Source organism: Photinus pyralis, unplaced genomic scaffold (genome assembly GCF_008802855.1).
Source record: "Photinus pyralis isolate 1611_PpyrPB1 unplaced genomic scaffold, Ppyr1.3 Ppyr1.4_LG5, whole genome shotgun sequence".
In the NCBI taxonomy this organism is placed as follows: Eukaryota; Metazoa; Arthropoda; class Insecta; order Coleoptera; family Lampyridae; genus Photinus; species Photinus pyralis.
Window position 1 is genome coordinate 39498413 of NW_022170596.1, and position 21009 is coordinate 39519421.

Genomic DNA, 21009 nt, shown 5'->3' on the forward strand with positions numbered 1-21009 from the left:
TGGTACATATCCTAATTTCCCCCTTTCTTCGGTTGCTTGGGATTAAGTTTTTTCCGTTAATTGAAAATGGGAAAACCCTCAATAAAAATCCTCGTATTCACGAAAAACTATAATCGTTGATTTTTCTGTCTGTAACTGAGATTAGATTAAGTTATAGCTTATAAGTAATCAGCTGTGCTGAAAATTTAGTTAAGGGTAGCCTTGGTCAGAATTACTTGTTTATTTACTGTTTTATGCACACAAATATCATTATTTATTATTATTTATGTTGGAGGCCCGGAACAAGAGAGGGATACTAAATAAATAAATAAATAAAAGCCCTCAAACTTCCTGTCAAGTATATTCTGTAGATTGATGGAGTTATATAACGCACCTATTAAAAGATGCGACCTGATTCGTATGAAGAACTGATGACTTATCTAGGTGCAACTTTTCATTGCTAGGAATTTAAGACATATTAAGCTTGATTAATTTTGATAGTAGGTACGGTTAGTGCGAACTAAGCTGATTATACGCTAATTAAGCAATACAGTAGCATTGATTGCGAAATCGGTAAATAGAAATGGTACCATACAATTTATCACGTTGATCCACTTAAGTAGCTATTAAAAAAATCACGATTCTGCTTACCAAGGTAAAGTTCAGTTGATTTTAAAATAAGCAACCTGTTTCTCTACTTGACCTTTCCTTATCTAAAAATCTATCAATGTATCACACGTTTTACCCATCTTTGGCTACCAGTTAACCTTTCAAATGCAAGACTACTTATTCAAATATATATACATAAACATAAATGCAATTTACACACCTATGCTATTTGCACTATTTCATACATTTATTAATAATAAAAGCCTAGATACATTACAACCAACCATAAAGGACGTTTGTTGAGAACTTGGAAAAATGAATATTGAATACGTTTTCCAATTTAATATTCAGAAGTCAGCACGTACTCGCCGGCGGCAATCTTAAAGTAATTAATCTAAATTGTTATTATATATAATATGCATACATATTACGCAATATTATTTAAATTAAAATTTATAACAGTAAATAACTGTCAGTAACAATAATTTATATGATTATAGTCTAGTAATTAAAGTACGAATGGACTGATAATTTGAGTGTGCGCGCACATAATTAATTTTTAAATGATATTTTTTTTCTAGCAATTAAGGGATTTCAATCTACAGGTGCCTAAAATATAATAGTTGCATAAAAAGGCGACGGGAGCTAATAAATTTGTTTCGAAAGTTATTAAAAAATTTAGGTTAGAACTACAATTAATGAGGAAATGTTGAATAATTCGCAAAGTATTCGGTTATAAATCGTACCCGCTTTAATTAGCTAAGATTTGTAATAGTTGTACGGCAGGTTGATAACGAATATTAGATAGAACTGAATAAACAGTTTTTTATAATAGTTGCGTTTAATTAAATGTTGGCGGTTATGAAATTGTACCTACGTACGTACGCAGGATCATGTATTGTAAATCTAGGAGAGGTAAGAAAATTGACGAAATAGACGTGCTTTGAACTGTAACAGTTTCAACACACAGTTTCTGCCAAAAGGACAGATTAATATTGGGATGATCAATCATTCTCTATGTCAACATATACCACCACAGCAGCCCTGCTATATTGCTGCCAATCATATGAAAGACGACCACGATTTTTCGAAAATGCCCCTTATACAGACCGTTATAGGAATCGTTCACGATTTTAATTGTAACAATGTCAGGGCACACAAAATCTCAAAAACAAACATAGTATTAAGAGAACAATCCATTCCTCACCCTCGGCGTATATTTTTAGAGTATAGCTCGCACGTCCATAACATGCAAACGGTATTAAACCCTTAAACGTAGAAGCTTGCACTTTCTATAACCTTTTCGAGAAAGGACTCGTATAAATGTTAATGACGCAAAAAAATTAAGTAGCGTTTACGAATGCTTCCTGAAAAATAAACTTCTTGTGTAAAAACTAAAGAAAAAATTCTTATAGGAAGTAGACGCATACCGAATTTAATAATAAATAAGAATAAAATTACAATATATTATAGCAGTAGGAACTAATTAATTAGGATAATTAACGTTTAAAATGTATGCATTTAAATTAATGCTTTTTTGTGTCCCGATAAGATTATTTGACCAATGCGAATTACAATTAACAAGCTAAAAGACTGCAAAGTCAGTGCTGGTTCGTATTGATAACAATTTCAATGGTAAATAAAAGTTGATTTCGAATAATTTATTTTCGAACATTACATTTTCGAACAGTTGATTTGTGAACAACTGATTCCGAACTATTGATTTCGAACAATTTAATTCTAACAATTTACCTGCACCGGTTATATTAATATAAACAACCCCTTTTTTAGTTTTCCTAAAGTTAACGTTTCTGATTTCAGATTTTGTTTTAGAAATTTTAAAACTTTTGAGACCGTTCTTTCTTTGGTACTTCGAATGTGAAAACAGCCTATAATACGTGTATCGATTTTGGGTTTTTCCTATAAATGAATATGATAATTAGTATGCAAAGTTAAAATTAGGTGGAAGCCAAAACATTTTGAACCGTTTTTTTTTAATTTGCGCTTCAGACGCACACTGGTACTTGAAAGTTTCTCTAGCATGGTTTTTAGCGTCTGCATAATCAAAATGTGATGAGGAGGAGGAGAGGAGTGAAAGGCTTATCTAATAACGCCTTGGGTCTTATATAAAAAAGTAATGATCGCCTAATAGGTAAACTCTGCAGCATAAGCAACCAACATACCTATCAGATCGGGCTCCGTCGGTTTCTTCAAGGAGGAAATACCTCCATTTGTTGGTTCGCATTTCCAAGTTGCACATTATATTCAAATTTTGGTTGAGTATGCTGCAGGATTTACCTATTCGTCGATCATTACTTTTCTCAATTACTGTACATGCGCGTAGCACCTGCGTTCGGATCCATTTTCCAATATGAGCGAACGATTTGCGTAAATGGGTATGCAACTAACTAGAATTAGACTGCACGGCGGGGAACTGGGGATAATCATACATTTTTGATCACACAAAGTGTATTGTTTCTAATTCTAATACAACACTGACCATTTTCCATGGAAATTGTTGGAGAATTAATGATTTCAACATCTTTAAGACAAAATTTCAAATTGTTAAATTAGCTTACAGGGTAGCCATGCAAAGGACAAATACCTTAAAAACTGTTTGAATATAGTTACCGTTACGGCATGGATACACAGTAGGATAGAGAAAGTGGCTAGAATAACGCAAATTACAAGGTGCGGCAGCATAAAAAAACGCGCTATTGGTGGCCACTTTCTTCGTCCGTCAAAAATAAATTGTGCAACGCTAACTGTGATTTGTGGCCAGATTTTTACGAAACGAGAGTTTCCGTGTTGCGAATTGAGCGTTTGAGAGGCTTGCAATGAGAGGCTTTTGTGGGTCTTTAAATGTGTTTAAAGGCCTTTAAGGATCGGAAACACTATAGCCATCAATTAAGATTTTCAAAGAGTTTTCACTTCTCTCAGCAGCTCCTACAGCTCTTATATTCTCTACTCGGTAAGGAAGACTTTCGTGAGTCGCTTTTTAAGATCTTTAAACACCTTTAGGTTTTTTTTTTTTTTTTTTTTCTTCAGGAGGGGAAATGCATTACGCACAAAGTGTGGGGCTCCCTGATACCAGGTATACCCACTAAAACCCCTCCTGAGGCGTTGACTGCTATGGTCATTTGCCATTTTATTGGTAAGAATATTGTAGTTTAGATTTTAGTTAATAGATTAGTACTTTTCAAATAGTTTATAGTATTTTTACATTGACATTCACTTGTCAGGTTTTCTACAATATCTTCTCTCACATTATACCGCTGTCTCTCTGCGTTATATTTTGGACACTCGCACAGTAAATGGACTACAGTTAGGTTTACTAAACACCGCTCGCATTGAGGGGGATTCTCATTAACCAAAAGAAATGAGTGAGTGATGGAGGTATGTCCTAACCTGAGCCGATATATTTTTCCTAGTATATACCTTTCCCTATTTGGTAGAAACATCGGACCCACATCCCCCTTGAACTTCTTTAAGAACGCTTCCGATTCTCTCCATTGCTCATTCCAGTTACTCCATGTTCTAGACTTGATTATGGATCGACGCGCGTTTTTTGATAAATCAGACATGTTTTCGTCTGTCAGGTTCAATTCACCCATAATTTCTTTAGCTCTCACCCCCAACGATCGACATCGAGCTAAGCGTGCACCTTCCATTATTTCGACCATTCCATGATAGTTCGGATGATTGCTATCAACCGCAACTTTCGCGTAATAATTGGCCACTATTTGCTTTCTCCTGATGGAAAGAGGTGGAATATTCGATTCAACGTGTAGCGACACAGTTGGGCTTGTTGGGAAGGCACCAAGTGAATACCTTATTGCTAAATTTTGGATTTTATCGATCTGTCCCAACAATGTAGCACTACAAGTGGAATAGACATGTGACCCGTAGTCTATACGTGATCGTATCAGGGCTTTGTATATGTCGAGCATTGTTTTAGGGTGGGCTCCCCATTTATGATGAGCGAGCACCCTTCAGATGTTTAAAGATTTTCGGCAGGATGTTACTAGGTTCTCTATATGTTTCGTCCATCTTAGCTCGCTATCATACGTTAAACCTAAAAATTTTATATTTCGTACAACATTAATGCTTTGATCGTTCATAAACAAAACTGGATCGTAATGTGGTCTTCGGAGTCGACAGAAATGGACACATTTTGTCTTCTCTTCGGACAGCACATATCCTACAGCATTAGCATTCTCTAGGATTTTGTTTATTGCCACTTGCAGTTTACGAGTTATTTCACCAACCGTTTTACCTGTACAACAAATCATCAAATCATCGACATAGAGACATTTCTCCACTTCCTCAGCGACACCCATGGCTATTTCATTAATGGCAATACCAAACAGGGAGCAGCTGAGTGTTGACCCCTGCGGTACCCCATTCTCCAAAACATGCTCGTCTGAGTAGGTGTCACCCACTCTGACCACAAATTTTCTGTCTGACATGAATGATTGTATGAATTTTGGCAGATTCCCACGTAAATTATATTTAAGCATGTTTTTTAATATTCCGTGTCTCCATGTCATGTCATACGCACCCTTTATGTCAAAAAAGACACTGACCAGATGCTCGCCATTATCGAACGCCCCCAGGATTTGGTTGCTCAACTTGACCAGGTGGTCAATCGTTGATCTCCCCTTCCGAAAGCCGGTCTGATATGGTACGTATATGTTGTTTCTTTCTAAATACGTTTGTAACCTTGTATTAACCATTTTTTCCAGCAGTTTGCCTAGACAAGAGGTTAAACTTATTGGGCGATAATGCTGTGCTAGCAAAGGATCTTTTCCCGGCTTCGGTATAGGTACGACGATGGCCTGCTTCCATTCTGAGGGGTAAGTAGAATAATTCCAACAGTTGTTGAAAAATGTTAAGATGGTTTCCTTCATTTCAGGACTACAATGGCGAAGCATCTGGTTATGTATGCCATCCTGGCTCGGTGCGCATGATTTGATGGTGCGAATCGCAGTGTCAAATTCTTCAATGGTGAATGGTAAGTTATAGTCAAAAATATCGTTGGTATTAAAATTTAATAATCTGGATTCTTTTTCAGGTTTGGTCCTTAGAAAGGTAGGAGGATAATTTAGGGAGCTACTAACTTTGTAGAATTGATCTGCAATAATATTTGTTATATCCTGTAGATTGTTTATAATTATCCCGTTAATGTTTCTTAAAAATGCCGGGTAATTGTAACCGGTTTTTCCGGTTATTGCTCCCACCTTTTTCCAGACTTCCTTATTGGTTGTCTCTGGTGTCATAGTGGATACATATTTTTGCCACGAATTTCTTTGTGCCTCGAGTATTCCTCGTCGGCACTCAGATCTTCGTTTTTTAAAATCTATTAGATTATCCAATGTTGGAGACCTGCGGAACCTATTTAACGCTTTTTTCTTTAATGATACTTTGTTTTTTATTTCAGGTGACCACCATGGGACCATTTTTCTGATGTGACCGGGTTTTGATTTAGGGATGCTTGCTTCTGCAGCCTCTAATATAGCACTCATTATAGATTGAAGATTTGATTCCATCTGGTTTGGAGGGACGAGCTGCTGCGTAAAATGTTCCCAATTAGCTTGTTCAATTTTAAACTTAGCTATCGTTCTTATCGGGGGGTTTTCACCTAGGACTGTGATGATTATGGGAAAGTGATCGCTGTGATACAGGTCACTCTCCACCTCCCATTTAAGCTTAGTATGTAAGGCCGGTGAGCATACCGACACATCTATGGAGTCAAATTTCCCGGATCTGACATTAAAAAACGTTTCAGAGCCGTCATTTAACAAACTTAAATTTTTATTTTCTATTAAGTTTAACAGGTCGTTACCTCGAGCATCGTTTGAGCCAGAACCCCAAACGGTGTTATGGGAGTTGAAATCTCCGACCAGGATAAAAGGGATTGGAAGCTGATTTATAATTTTTTCGATTTCTTCGACCTCGTAATTTGTATTTGGAGTGTATATATTGCAAATCGTAAAGGATCTGCTTATTTCCAGCTGTATTGCTGCAGCTTGATATGTTGTATCTAGATCGACCCGTTTATAGGGAGTACCTTTTCGTACAAGGAGAGCCACTCCCCCACAGGCTCTTGCTGGTGAGTAGAAATCCTTTCTTATGATATTGAAATTCTTAATGTTATATTTTGATCTAGGTCTTAGATGTGTTTCTTGCAGAGCAACACACAAGGGTGTATGCTTTTGAATCAATAGTTTCAACTCATTTAAGTTATTGGATAGTCCTCGACAATTCCATTGGATAATTTTTGTATCCATTTCGAAGATTTTTTTTTAAGAGACAGACAATCACAGTGGAATAAATAACATAAATAAATAACAAATAAGTGTATATGGGACTATTACAAATAAGAATTAACAGATAACAAACGGACTACTATAATTAGATAATTAATAATTATCACAGATTTTATCACATTATTATCAATTTTTCGGATCAGTGTCTCGCTGGCTGCTCGACTCCCTTGACTTTTTGCTTGCTTCATCACCGTCTTTCGGTTTTCTTGGCTTTCCAAGCGGCCAACCTTTTTTTTTCTTGGATTTTTTGCTTCTGCTACCGCATTCTCGTCAACAGACAAAACACTCGAGTCCGTCGATTGTGTTCGTTGTAGCGAAGTTTTTCTTTTTGCACCTCTAGATTCTTCATCCATCAGCAGCAGGGCTACATCTGAATGACACCTTTAGGTGTTCGCTTCAAAAACATTTAAAGGTGCTTATTAATCTTTGAGAAAGTTTGCAATAGTCTCAAAGAGGTGGTAGAACATTTAATAGATAGAGTCATTAACATTTAAAAAAACCGAACCTTGAAAGACTTATGAAGTTTTTACAGTTTCCTAAACTCTACGGAGACTAAACAATTTAATCTATTTACCTTAAGAGATAACCCTTCATATCTTTTAAAGGCTCTGTTATTTTTGAGGTGAATCGAGGTACACGTTAATTAAACAATCGGCCGAAAGCGTAAAATAGAATGCATGGAATTCTAATTGCCATCTTCCGAATATATTGATCTCTGCAGATGGAATTCATAGTTTGGGGTTTCCGAGGTAATTAGTTGACAGGATTTCACCTGTACTTTTAGTGAGGATATTCATTTGAGTTCTTCAATTTTTATCGTAACTACCACCATTTGCATTTCGTTGATTTAGAGAGTGTACCTTCCTTAGGTTTCAGCTGTAATCTCTTGTACTGCAATTTTCATCGACAATTGTTGCTTCATCTTATTTAAGAGGTAGGTATGCAAATTTTATGTCATCACAGAAGAGGGGTTACCTTCGATTTCTCTTAAGGTCCTAGTTCCAGTTCAGGTTTAAGTTCCAGTTTACGTTCAATTTCAAGCTCCGGATACGATTCTGTTTGACGTACAAGTTTTGTAACCTTGCGTTAAGCTCGCCCTTGGATTATCTTTCCATCTGCTGAAAACATGTGGCCATTTTGCTATGAATACCAGAAATAGGTCACTGGGTCATGACGAAAACATTAACATTCAGGATCGCCCCTCCTATTGAGGCATATTCAATCACGTCAGCGTATTGTAAAAACTTCTTAACATGGATAAATTTGCATTGTAATTGTTAATTGAAGAAGATAATGCACCGCCAATTCAGTGCGTTGTTGCGGAAGTAGAAAAAGTTGGTACCTGCAATATCCAAATGCAAAAGCCTATTATAAAGGATATGAAAGGTTATTGGCGTGTACGAATAGGAAGCATCTTTCAAACAAAGGCTAAAATGAACCGCTAATGCTGGCATATATGAAGGAAATGTCAAAGGTATTTAAATCTTCTACCCCTTGGTGCATTCATTCAAAATTTTAATCAATACTGCGATTAAAGAGTGCAGGAACAGATTTGGCCGCATACCTACTTTAAACCACGTGCGTTTTGTGAAAGCTTCCATAGAAGGATACATGCCAATTACACGTTTTGCATTTGCAGAAAGCGATCTTTTTTATTTCAGTTCCAGATTATAGTTTTATATTGCACAGTTGAAGGTTACTTAGCAACATTTAGAGCTCGGCGTGCTTTAATGGCCTTTTTTTGCATAGTGATCAAATTACCGGACTTTTTTGTCAAATAATCGCATGGAAAGTGTTTTTCACGGTTTTTACTATGCGTTTCCTGCCAATGTATCACATTTAAACTGCGTCAATCGAACATTTCACCTTTAAGTATCCAGTGCTTTATTCATACATGCGTTACAAATGATTATCCTGGAAAAAAGGATCTTACGAACAATGACTGAGTCAGAAGTCCACAATCCAAATTTTCCAAGAAGCCCATCTTCGCTTGTTCGTTCTTTTTTATATACAAGTGTAAAGGATGGCATCATTAGATACCTACGCAAATGATTTATACCTACTTCGGTAACGTCCCCTATACAATTAATTACTGCTGGTGCTGTGTAATTAGTGGGTACCATTCAACAAATTGCAACCCGTATAAATATTTAGTGTTTTTTTAATTATGGTTGCAATCAGTTTTCGCAACCGTTAAATCCAGCACGACGCACTGTTGTTTTGTTGATCGATCCAAAATTCTTCAGAGAGCCAACAAAAATCCATTCTCTCGGCAAACGATCACAATTACGAAATCCCTAATTACTAACAGAAGCAGTAATCAATTAATGAGTTAAAAAACGATCTGATATTTATGATCCATTAAGCGAGCCTTTAACGAGATTTATGCTTTAGACGGATTCCTGCCACAATGTATTTTTTAACTTTTTACTTTCATTAAAGGATTCTAACACGAAAGTAAACTTGATAATTAGTAATTAGTCTCTATCCTACACACACTCATTTCCAGTTAAAAACTTGTTTGTTTTAGTAATGCAGAGTTAAATACAAAATACAAAGTTACGGCCACGTCTTCGACTTTCATAATTTACGTCAATCAATTTAATTAACATTTAAACGGTAATTGTAATTTGATTAATTTTTCCGTGCGCAGTTATTCACTTTTAAAACGGGAAAAAATCTCGAGAGACAATTTATTGTTACTGGTTCGAGTATTTACTAATTTGTACAGCATTTTGTAATGAATCTGAATCACGCATTCCCCTTTTTTTCTTGGGGTTTACTTGCGTTTTAAAATACGTTGCGTCCATGAACAAGTGCACATTTTTGGTGGAAACTGAATGCCAACAAAGCAATTTGATGTATAGGTGAATAGAATTTTGTTCTTTGAAGCTGATGAAGGAGAAGCCGGCACGAAGTTCCAGCAGAAATAGGCCAATTTATACTGACAGGTGAGGTTAAGTAATAAATCGCGACGATTTGTGCTTTTCACCTTGAATATAGTTGCCGAATCATTTCAAAACTAGTTTATTTGCTCTTGATCAAATACCCGATGCTCGAATCAGAAAATTTCCAAAGTTGGGGCTTTTACCCACTCCTCACAGGTAAAGAGACCAGTGTGAGAATGTCTATAGAAGAAATTCAAGGTTTGGGTTTTGAGCAATTAATAATCAACTTCCACCGGAGAATTAAGAATAGATACACCTTAGGATTATTTAATTAGTTATTCAAGCTGATGAATCACACTTACAATTCTGTGTGCAAATTTCAACACTTCCTTTCTCACACCTGCACTTACCTATCCTAAAGACCCATCCTTTGTTACTGCAAGAGGTAGGTAGTAGCTGTTGTAATTGTAGGTTTTTTAAGAATGGAGTTGCTGTCATAACAATTATTTATGATTATGAACAATAAAAGTTACTACACGATCATATTTTAAACACTATTTATGTATTTAATGGTAGTGATTCGTTTAACACAAATTGGGTGGTACTTATATTGCAATAATAACTAAGATGACTAACAATGATGCAATTTGCGGAAGACTGTGGGTAAAACATAGCAAATCATGTGGGATGAAGTTGTCATTTTTTGTTTGTAACAGTAGGTAACCTTCGTACCACCGTCTTCCTTTTAACGAAACTACGATTGAGAAAACCTACATAGTCTCCTACAATAGCAAATTCAGTTGTGTGAAAATATAGCCAGTAACTATGTATAAGGAAATGCTGTATCCATTCACAAAATGCATGAATGTTAAAAAGGAAATAAATAAAAATAAGGGATAGTAAATAGTGTGGGGGTGGGGAAAAAGGAGAAACGATGCTTTAACTTTTCAACATTGAGATCCCCATTAAGATACCCATGTAGGAAAGATGAAGTATGAAGAAGAGTATGGGAAAAAGATAACTCTGTTCGTGAGGTTTTCCCATTCATTCGAAGGAGAAACCGGTAGGAGATCCATGGGTTCGGGAATTTTGAGTGATCTCCGAGAATCTCAAGGGATTTTGCGATTTGAAGGGATTTTCGAGAAATTCATGGGATCTCCTGTTTCCTACTGTTTCCTCCGAAAGAAGAAACGCACACTTTGAGCATTTTTGGAGCCTAGGTCCTTCTGTCTTAGACCTCGAAAAATATTCTTGTATGAAAAATTAGCTCTTTTAGCGTCCCCCACAAATAAAAGCTTAAGCAAGTTACGTCGGGTGACAATCAATTTGGCAGGATAACCACAAATTCAAATAATGTCGAACATTTACCGAGAAACGTGCCGTGCACTCATCGTATTGAAAATGCATGATTCGCCTGGTTTCCGTAGTCATCTTTACCACATAATGCATTACTGGTACTTCCTCCTATTTAAAACATACATACACCAATTCAAAACACACATTTTTCATCCAACCAAATGGCTGGTATTACTGAAATTAATTGAAAATGACACAAATCCTTTGTTTGAATTCGATTTTAATCAATAATTAGAATTCAAAATCTGTTCATGCAAATGGTTCTCATAGGTCGGTTCCTTTAGGAACATTAAAATTACTTCAAACAAGATTATTTATGCAACTTCCTAAAAATAACCGACCACTACTTTATACAAATACAAAACTCCGCTCCCTACAAGTATGGAAACAGATCACTACAATTGTGTATTACGAATCCGAGGAATTTTGCAAAAGTACTGGAGATCGTGATTATGCAAGGGAAACAAATGCCAATGCTCTACAGTGTTGATACTAATAGCAAATTAGTTAACTAGGTCTTGTTGTGGGTAAATGCACCGATTACTTGTCTTTAAATTCCCAGCCGAATGCCGTTGTATACAAACTTTTGTATATCGCAGAAGGCGCTGTCCGATGGCGTCATTGAACTTTGTGAAACTTGCCCTTACTGTTAACATTTCGAAACAAAATCCTTTTGTTATTACAATAAGTTTATATTGGGTACTCGGGGTTACATTTTAAAAGCACTCCTACTCGAAAATGTTCCTTCGCATAAATTGTATATTTTAACGCGCCCAAATAATATACATATATCGGCGAACATGAAAGGCATCCTAAATGGTACGTTTCTACTCGTGAAACCAAGATGGATTTAAAGAGAACGGAACGAAACTTTCAGGCCGCAACAGATGTGGCAAATGGAGCGCAATACGTTTTCTGTTGTCGCAGATTATCTCCAGACATACTATCGTTCACGTTGGCTATGAAGCGGTACACGTGTAAATTGTCTTGTACTGAACAAAAATTTACAAATTCGAAAAAATATTTTTTTAATTCTAAAGCGACAATCCGGCGTTTGCAAAACTCCTCGCGCAGAACCGTACCCGAAGACCATATGTTTGGGGTGTTATGTCCACCACACATGGTGCCATAACGAATTTTTGCACGATTCTACAAATTGTAGTTTCGGCAGGCCAAAAAAATCACGCAAGGAGCGAAACGTTCTTTGAACGCTCATTTTCGTAGAACATTTCCACAATTTTAACGTGTTGCTCCACCACATAACGTACCATAGATCAATTTGCCCTTATTTATAGAAACCAAATATTAAATGAGAAGCAAAGGAACATGATGTGATTAAGCCCGGTTAACACTTTTAGTGTGTACACTGGACTTTGGACACCCTTTACATTTTAATTCACATAATTAAAAGGTAGCATGTAACAATAAATTATTATTGTTTTAGGGTCATCCTCTTCTCTTGTGGGGCTACAGCGAAAGATGCAATAACGAACCACGTCCATTTGCAGAGATCTAGAAAATACAAGTCACTACACGTTTCCTTCCGCATTGCCGATTGTTGGTATCAGGTCGGCAAGAATCGAGGTTTGCAAGGAATATCAACCAATGTAAAAACCAAAGGTGAAAAAACCTTAAAGGTTAATGTAAAAACAAAAAAAGCCAAAAATTAAAAAAATCAAAATATTGATAAACTTTAAAATATTCAAAAAATCCACTCAAAAATTAAAAAAATTTGCAAAATTCAAAATAACTTACTTTTGATTTTGATATTGATATTGTGGAACTAGGATATCTTATTTCTGAATTCGTTGCAGGTATAAATAGTGCTCATATCTGCAATAATAAGAATAATAATAGTTTCATTGTCCTACCTAAATTAATGCTGCGTTTTGCTGATAAGCTCAGGGTCGATAAGCGACCTCATAACATGAGGCACCATTTCTCCAAATACATAGTTCGCGTATGTGTAAGTTCAAAGGATATTGAAGATCTGCTCATCTTCAACAGAAATATTGTATTGCAGCATAAACAGAAACAGATGCATATCACCTGACTAGGTGCCTACCTTACCTTTATATACAGGGTGACGCACGGAAAACCACCCACTCTTAGTGAATGGAGACGGAATGTGGTATCGTCATGCGCTTTTCACTAAACATGCCACCACGGAGGGGGATATATTTGACAGATATTTTCGATTTAGATTAAAATTTTGAGGTAAACATTATTGCTGATCTGGAAAATACAAAGTTACGGCCAAAAAATCGATTTTCAAAGAAAAAGCAAATGGTATACTTAACTATAATAAAGTAAAAAAAAGTCGCCGAGATTACTTAATGCCGGAAAACTATAAATTCACAAAAAGCTCCGGCAGCTCTTTCAGTTTCTTATACAAATGTCTATAATATGTACTGACCATTATATTTCTAAATTAAGCTTTACCAAACTATGCAATCTTCAGAAGTTGATTTGATTGAACAAATATTAAATATTGAATGTGCATAAAGTTAGCATTTTGTTATAGAGTCGTAAACCCGCTCCCCTAATACCGTGAACTAACAGTATATAGGCTCGCTCCGGCATAAGCCACATCGGCTACCCCTAAAACTACCGCACAACCCGGAGATTCCGTCTGATCCGTTTAGCGAGAACATTCAATATTGGTCTAATCAAATAGCGGCAGCTGACCGCATGTTCTAACAATAACTAGATTACCAATGACAAAGGAAAACAAAAACACAAGCGATCTTGTTAGCAACATTCAGAGTTACACGCTCGAAGATCCACGTCGGTAATTTTACAATAGTCGAGTTAATACAGAAAAGAATTGTTATTGTGTATGAGGAGATTTATAAAAAAAAGGGAACGTCTCACGTTTGTAATTTCCGGTTTTAAAGGATTATGCCGTGTATAAATCTTATCTATCAAAAATAATCTCCTTCACGTATATTTTAACCATCCAAAGAGTTTCTTTCCCAAAGTATAACATTTAAGAGATTTTTGGAGATAGCTTTATTCTAAAAGGAACCTTGAAAATTTGTTCGGCTTTATGCCATCTTCTAAATAGTTCTTTAAATTACGCAACGCACTCAAGAAAGAAAAATTAGTTAACAGGAACATAACTCTTGTAAAGTTATACATTTATTTAACCATTGTCAATGAGTTAGTTAACTTGATACATATTTTAGGGGTCCCCTGGAGGGCAAACAAGATGACCGACCAGTCAGTGTTGTTCGTACCACTGCCCTTTCTTGATCGGGCAGCTTCAGATTTATAGTGCTAGTTATCCTTTATCTAGTCACCTCTGCCGGAAGACACGCACGTTGGACCATTAAAGTTACGCACTGCCACTCATTAATTTTTTGAGATATGAAACGTAATAACGAGCTGATCCACTTCGCGAGTGGTTAAATCTCAATAGTAAGTTCACTAAAATTCCTCCCCACTTTGTTTTTTACAAGTAAAAGGTGTGTTATTTTATGAGCTTGTCGGCTGTTTAAAGTTTTTAACGATTTTAAACGTAAAACTTAACCGTACTAAAAGGAGTTATATAACGATTTTAGCAGAATTTATTAACAGATTGTGGCTATATAATATGAATCACAACAGGAGGGCTAGTAGTTCTATAGATCTGCAGTTTGGACCGTTTTGTCTGCGGAGAAATGAGTTTACCGTGCCAACAAAGACGCACTGGCCAAACCGCAATGGGGGAGGTTAGAGTTTCGAGAAACGTGTCATGGTATAAAAATTACGATTCCCGTCACTGCTAATTAACCGAATGTTCATAATCAAGGGTCCCGCTGAGAGCTTAATTCTCTTCGGTGGTATTGCTGCGGTTGCTGCATTTGCTATAAAGTAAGTTTTACAGGTTTGAAGCACGTCGCCTTTCAATATTAATGAAGATTCTCAAATTCCAAGTGTTTAGTAACTCTTCGTGTTATCATATCTGAAAGCAATTAAATAATATTAATTTAAATAAATCAGAATAATTTATCACGGGGGGTTTATTTAGTGATCTCTACTTTATCAACAATGTCAAATATGCGACACACCTTAATCTTATTTACAGAAAAGTTTGCTGGTGTGTGTGTGAAATTAAATTTTTAACGCCGATTTAAGTTAGAAAACGCATTACGTTTGGAATGTAAATTGTACCATTTGCATACCATTAAGTGATTAATTATGTTATCCTTGGTGCTACAAATCCTTACCTCTTTACTAGATCTATCACACCTGAAAGTAGTTTTTCAACTGTTTTAACTTTGCAAGGTGGTGCAGAAAAAGGGTCGGCTACAAAAAGATCCATTTTCTGTACCTACAGTCGAGTTACAATGCTTTTAATAATCTACTTCTTTGTTATAAGCTTTTGGAAATAGATTTGAATAACTTTATTGAACGATATCAATATGGGTCAAGGGTACGGATTTCTCATTTTCTTATCGAAATTTGTATTTTATTGGTGGATTTCTGATACACAATTTGTGTCACCCTTCAATGGAAATCGTGCACTCAGCCCCCTAAAACCAAAAAAAACTTTACCCAATTAATTTGTGCTAATTCGTGCTAATAACGAAGATCTAGACTAAACCTCACATTTTATTTGTGATGGTTTCGGGCTAATGTGTACGCCTACTCCTACGAATAGGAAACGGTGACTGGATTAATGTGAGGGTTATAACTTAGTGTCAAGAACGAAGGTTTTTAACTAAAATTCGCATCTCAATTGAGCTCGTGTGTACCGATTTGGAAGCAAATCTCCTCGTTTTATGCGCGAGTATTAACGGAATTTTTAGCAAACACTCGTTTATACAATATGTAACATTGACAGTCGGTTTTTCATGTTTAATTAAAATTACTCTCTATGGCATATGTGAATACATGTGTTTTCATGAGAATTGACGATCAGGTAGACTCTTTGGTAGATTGAACCGTAACGTGAATTTAAAAAAATTGGGTGGGAGAGGGGCCAAAACAATTTATTTTTCAAATAAATCAAGAGTTGAAAACGATTCGTTTGAAAACGATGCTTCATTCAAATTTTTGGGTATGCAATATTGCAATTTCTAAATTTTTTTAAGAATCGTCCCAGAATTCCGAACCCAAGATGTTATCTCGACAAAGATTCGGGAGATTCCGAAGCATCATCTAAAGAACATGAATTATAGGAAAAATTCGAACAATTCGGACCTTCAGAATCTCTGGACTCTTGTATGCTTGAAGAACTTTCACAATCAATAATAATTTAGAGAATCGAAAGCGTTCCTTTAAATATAAGTATCTGGAAAATGTAAAAAATCAAAAGACTGCAGGTTTTAAGAATCTGAAGAGTTTTGTTAGCTAAAGAATCTGAAGGGCCCCAAGAATTCAAAGAGCCGTAAAAATAGAAAGAATCATGCGAATCTAAAAGAACTTAAAAAATTTGAAGAATTAGTTGGATCTAAACTTTTCAATAACTTATTTCCTTTATGCTAAATATCTTCTGACATTTTTACCTGTTTCAGCTGTAGATCAACATATTAATTAATCCCTTCTTAGACTGCATCCTGGTATATAATTGTTTAAATCTGTGATATAATAAAGCCATGGACTGCATTCAGAATTTCACCTAAGACCACTTTAGTGGCTGACAATTTAAGTTTCGACTTCATCAGTTGCAAGTGAAATAAAATTTAGATACGCATGAAAGTAAAAGGTTTTCATGCAGTTTATTAAAGCAATACAGGTTTGCTTAGTCGCTAGTTATTAATTTGCGAAGGTAGGTATGCAAAAATTAATTTATTTTATTATGTAGCTAATAGTGCATCTCGAACATAAGCAGAACCATTATCACCGCTGTAAATTGAAAGCGGGGGTACGGTTTTAGCAGTTCTATGCGCTCAAATGTATCTGAATATGGACTTTTGGTAATAAAACTTATCATAAATATACCCCTAAGATGTAAAGGAGACAACTATTAGAGAAAAATACATTTACCCATTTAACGTTAAAGGTTTGTACCGAAACCTATTATTTCACACTGTAGAAAAGCGCACAATAAATAGTACACGATTTACAAGTATCGCAATTTTCATAAATATCTTCTAAGAAATGGACAATTGGTACTGTTGATTATCCAAAATAATTATCAAATTAAATATGGAAGGGACCAGAGTTCCTAACTAAGGAAATCAGTATTAAGAAGAAATAAAAATTTCAAAAATTCAGGGTTTTCGACTGTAACGCGAGAACTCTGGCGCATTATTCGTATCTACTGCGATAATCTCAAGTATGTAACTGTTGGTGTACTTGAATGACATACGAAAATCCATTTGATGCAAATGTACTTCCTATTTCGCAATAAAATAGGATTAATGAAAAACGTGGATTTCGAAAACGAGGAACTAGTTGTTCTTGTAAGTATCTTATTTTACTCCGAAATAAGGAGTACCTATACACTTGCACGAAATATTTAATTTGTGACACGGGTTTACTTTCTGGCATTATTCTGGTTTGTATTACCACAGCTTACTCAGGCGTATAAACACGTAATTAAATAATGAGTTTAAGTATAGGACACTCCTTACAAAAATTGAGAACACAAAAGACTAATCGAATATAGTGAAATAAAATAGTGGTGGTTCGATTTGAAAAAAAAAGAAGTAGGTATAATTGTACATTCTTGAGCAGATAAAGCTCATTTTTTAAAACCGAAGTAGCGATATTTTTTGCTAGATGATTAATAAGGAGAAGGCTCTTTACATATAAACATTCAAAGGTCGCCTGACACATTCAAAATCTACGCTATATAATTCAAGAGGAATCATGCTCTTTAGAAAACTTCTCGAAAAGATTTTCCCTTTGTAGGTAGGTACCTTCCCCTAAAAGTAGTTCAAAACCGTAGAAGTGGGCCAAAGTAAGGCTTGCTTATGGGGAAAAAATTAATAACATGGCAACGTTGACCAAAAACCAAAAAGTGAATGGGATCTGAGACATGTAGAGGTTAACAAATGACATCGAAACAAATCAAAATATACAGGGAAAAGGTAGTTATTTATTGACACCGTAAAAATGGGACACCCTGTACATTCAAAAATAATTTCTGTAGATGCGTAACCATTTATAGTTGACATTCGCACAAAAGATTTTTGTATATTTTTTACCAAGTATGAGCTAAGAAAGACAGAAGCACTGTTGCAAGATTCTGTATAGTAGTCTTCTTTAAAATCAATCGTTTTTGAAAGGTTGTTTGAATCTCAAGATTCAAGAACCTGGTCTAGTTCTGTTGGAAGTATTGTTATATTGCTGGAAAGAGACCTTCTATGAAAATGTTTTATGAATCATAGTTGAGATAATCGAAATTTCCATTGTGATTTCTGTAAAATTGTGAAATGAGTTTTCAGCAATAATCTCTTCCTGTTAATTTTTTTAGAAATTTCACAATATATCTAGGCATGTAATTGGGAAATCTAAGCAAATTCACAATGAAAGAAATTATACAATTAAGAACAAATTACCTTGTAATTATTTTTATATTCAACTTCCAGGAGAAAAGTTTTTTTTACTAAATCAAAATTCTGCTCCCAAAAGTTTAACCAATATATAAATTCCCGATTATCTTTTCCAATCTCTGGAAAAAACGAAAAATATTAGACAAACAAGGATGTGATTGAATAGAATGTTTAATAAGAATAAGAAAAGATTACAATAGAGCATCATATTTTACTTTCTTTATTATAATTGTGATCACTAAATGCAGAAAATCACCGAAAACAATACAAATTTGGAAAGAAACTATTACGAAATCAATATTTTAGATTCTGTTAATTATTATGAATCTTTAGATGGATAATATTTTATATTCTTCACAAAGGTGCCTTTTCCACCACTAAATAATTTCCACAGAAAATGAAATATAATCTTAAAATTAAAGACAGTTCAAGGGCACCCAAATATTTATTTCGTGATATCCTTTTCGACTTATCTAAACGAAAAACTACCCAAATTTATGCAGAAGGATTATACTTTATACACAACTGAATGCTTGCTGTGTTTTAGTCAAAAGTATTATTTGTTCCTTTTTTACATTTGCTTTAGTGTAATTAAAACAATTACTTGCAATTTTTTAATCACAATTGAAGTTATATTACCTTTTTGTAAAATAGATTCCTTAACGTCAAAAGTTTACAGACTAAAAGAAATCTACATATTATAAATTTATAACGACAATTTATTGATCGGCCCCTAAAATTTCTGCAAACAGGCCTTCAAAGAATGTGAATGAAGTAACTAAACGCGTTTCCTATTTCATTAATAAACAATGACTGGTTTGCCAAATAAATTAGTTAACGATTTGTGCAATTGATATCATTAGGGGCCTCTCGCGAATTCCATAATATAATGTTATCCACCAACTGCACGTTATCAATTAACAAAATACGCTATTGAGGTATGTAAGACCCCGCGATATGATCGTTCTTTAAAAATGTGATACAGTCGCCTAATAATGAAAAAACCACGGTAAAAGATCATCGTACGACCACCTTGATTTCTACCACCGTGCCCACAACTTCACAACTTTTGTTATATTGTATATTAATACGTAAACGTAATTAATACGTATATTGTGCAACTTGGAAATGCTAATTACGGTATCACCTCCTTGAAGAAACCGACGGAGCCCGATGTGATAGAGAGAAGGTTGCCTATGCTGCAGAGTTTACCTATTCGGCGGTCATTACTTTTGTCAGTGACTGTACTTCCTACCTATCTCAAAAACGGTAAGCAATTTTTCAATTCATTTTTACCTTATTGGTATAGGTAAGGAGTGTTACAAGAATTGTGGTCTGACTATATGCAGCCGGCTTCTATGACTAAAAATAAGAAAAAAAAGTTTAAATAAACATCTCCTAAAGCGGATCTTTGACAGAGTGTGGCGTACCTAAATCTATGCTGAGATTTCTTCGAATATAAACCAGTTATAAAGGTGGTGAGGGATGCCATTTAATTAACCTGAAGTATATCTACATTATAATTGTATAGTAAAGCTTGAATATCCGCCTAGTGAGAATAATATACATTCGCTTTCACTGATTTAAGTCCAAACCGAGGTCCAAATAAGCTTTACGTTATTGCCTCATTCCTCTCAACTTAAATCTCGAAAATGCGCTAGGTATATTCCATAAACAAAAACAAAAATTTAGGATTGGTCCTTTGACTAATGAAAGAGCTCCTACGCGCCGGAATAAAATTATACCAACTTTAACAATACATGAATATATAATGCTCTAATTTGACTGGGTGAGTCACTATGGCAACTGGTAGGCAATTCTGGGTTGCTCACATCGGGCAATTGTAACCTAACAGATATTCAAAAATTAATTGCATTGAAAAGGTGACTAAGAAACTAAGCAATAAGAAACGTTTGAAAAAATTCTCTAAAAAAATCTAATTTAAAAAAATAGGTCGATTCTTGGTGACGGGTTTGGTCGGATCGCATATTGTGTGCAGAGAGACGTAGATATAAGATGAATACTAGCGGAAGAGTGTGAATTTAGGATGTTTAGTTTCCGTCCTCGTTGCGAAGCAAACTTTTAGTCAAAATAATAACGCAACGGTTCTGTACCTCTTAGCACCAAAGTAGTTGAAACCTTTTTCGGATTCGGCTGCTATGCTGTTAGGGTGATAAACGAAATGAGTGAGATACGAATCGGAATTGGTGTGAATTTGTCAGCAGAACAATTCGGAACACACTCTGTTATTGCAAACTGGAATTTGCGAAGCAAACGTTCATTATAGTGTAACAAACAATACCTAGACAAATGAAGTGCTTTTACCTTTGAACAATCGTGTGAGTTGGGCAATGTTTAATT

General features: G+C 35.2%; 1 long non-coding RNA gene across 3 annotated transcripts; it reads left to right on the forward strand.

Moving 5' to 3' along the window:
* Positions 1 to 4637: 4637 nt before the first annotated feature.
* Positions 4638 to 6983, forward strand: LOC116172758. 3 transcript variants are annotated; one of them, XR_004145746.1, is made up of 5 exons: positions 4638 to 5272; positions 5334 to 5444; positions 5504 to 5602; positions 5663 to 6700; positions 6758 to 6983. It is a non-coding gene; the product is annotated as an uncharacterized LOC116172758 (long non-coding RNA). The 3 variants fall into 3 exon arrangements; XR_004145747.1 differs by having other exon boundaries at positions 5337 to 5444; XR_004145745.1 differs by having other exon boundaries at positions 4638 to 5444.
* Positions 6984 to 21009: the final 14026 nt, after the last annotated feature.